We start from the raw sequence: 2,227 nt of genomic DNA, 5'->3' as shown, positions 1-2,227 counted from the left end.
AGGAGTGGGTGAGGTTCTGTGGCCTTCATTGTGCAGGAGGTCAGACTAGATGATCACGATGGTCCCTTCTGACTTTAAAGTCTATTAGCTTGTTTTAAGTTCCTTATCATTTTGCCAAGCTTTACCATTTGGGCTGAAATTTTCTATGCCAGATGTCTGCCTCAGGCTGATGGGTTTTTGTTTGTTTGCTTGTTTTTTGCTTTTTTTGGGGGGGGGGGGGGAGAGGGAGTTGTATCTAAAACAGTTCAGCTCTTTGCAAGAATTAGATGAGGGACAAACATGTTGGTTTGCCCATATCACAAAAAAAAAAAATCTTACAATTGTTTTGTGGAGAAGTTCTAGCACCTCCTTGCTTTACAGCAGGGACTTGAAATTTGGCAGAGTGGTTACTCTGGTGCCAGGGATGTGCCTTTTGCTGTTCCTGTTAAATGCCACTCAAATTTGGCCATGTTATATAAGCCTTTGAAAAATCTCAGTTCACACATACTCAGTAGAGACTATTTAGAGTTTAACAGCTAAATTCTCCAAAGATTCTGTCCACAACAAGCATGCTCCAGCCGAGGACTGCAGGGGCTGAGCAGGATTTTCCTTGCAATCACTGTTGCAGGCTGCTGGAACTCAGAGCAGGGAGACTGTCTCTCCCGTGTTCTCAGGGCTCCCCCTGAAGGCATGAAGGCCTTGGAGGAGAACCCTCATTCATTGCAGAGGGGGCAAGGAATGGAGGCAAGAAAGGGACATAGGTGCTGGAACTAGGAGAGCGCCCTCTGGCTTGAAGTGGTTTCCATTATATGCAGGGTTTACAGTTTGGTTCAGTGGCTCTCAGCACTGGCCCCCCTGCCCCATATAAATTGTTCCAGCCTCCCTGGAAAGGGATCCAGACGTATCACTAGGAAAGGGGAGCAGCTTGACTGAAATGCTGAGGGGACAAGAGCTGAACCAAGAAGATGGGACAGAGGGAGTAGATTGAGACAAGGAGCTGTAACGGAAGACTGGTACTGGGAGCCAGGGATGGGAGTGAGACTAGAATGAGGAACTGGAGGAGACATGGACAGAAATTTTCCAGGCTTCAAGAAAATGAGTCTGTGTTCATGAGAGAACACTCTCCTTTGGAACCCAAAATGGAATCCAAGATTTCTGAGTCCCGGCAGTCCTCTTCTGTCAGCAAATATCTCTTGAAACGCACCGGCAAAGCGTGTCACTTTCCACGCTGGTGCCTGGCCCACACAGAGGGTGACAACCTACTACTACAGTCACTCTATTAGCTCAAGGGGCAGAGGATGCAAAGATTCCAATCCTGCTGGTGGGCCAAGTGGGTATCAAAATGGTCCCACACGATGGGACTTCTGTTTTCCCAGTTTGTTTTTTAAACCTAGGAAATTACACACAGAACCCCTACATTTAAGGTTGCAAACTCAAGCACTCAGAAGTTAGAAAATGCCAGCATTGGCCTTCACTCATACTCAGAGCACGGTACAGCCCTTGCATTGAATGAGTCAGGCATCTTGGGGGAAAAAATAGAATGTGATCATGTAATTAAAGATTGTATTATAATGCACACACACAAGGAGGCTGAATAACGGTTTCACAGGCAACCTCAATTTTAACATTTCCTAACTTATGAGTCCTTGACTTTACAACCTTAATGTTGTTTTCATGCAGTTTTGTGTGTGTAAGGGCTTACCTACACATGGAGTTATTCAGGGATAGCTATTTGAAAAAGCTTTGGAAGTGGATTCAGCTAAACAGGAACAAGACACTCTTTTTCCAGAATAAGAATGTCCACATACTGCACTAATCAGGCATTTATCCAAATTAACTCAAGTGTAGACAAGCCCTAATTCTATATAGATTCTTAGGCTGTACTGAGTGCTTTCCAGAAGTGCATGCCTGAGTTTGAGGATCCTTCTGTAAAGGTTTTTAAAACTGGGCTCTCCAGCTGACAGACGAGCTCAATTAGAGGATATGGGTTTACAAAATAAATGTGCATAAGGAGTAATCACCAGTCACTACTCCTCATGCAGGAAACTCCCCTGCAAACTGCTTAAGCAAAAGCACAGCAAACTGCAGCTGAACTCTTGCCTGCAAGAAGATGGGAAGCATGAGCGTGGTTACAGAGCTAGAGACTGAGTGCTGGTATTTGGAACTGAGCATGGGGCCCCTCCTCCGCCCTCACATATGATTTTATAGCCAATAGGTGGTGAGGGTTATTTGCATATTTCCATTCACA

The sequence above is a fragment of the Mauremys mutica genome, chromosome 6, assembly GCF_020497125.1.
Source record: "Mauremys mutica isolate MM-2020 ecotype Southern chromosome 6, ASM2049712v1, whole genome shotgun sequence".
NCBI lineage: Eukaryota > Metazoa > Chordata > Testudines > Geoemydidae > Mauremys > Mauremys mutica.
The sequence above is the reverse complement of the archived record's forward strand: the minus strand, read 5'-3'. Positions refer to the sequence as shown.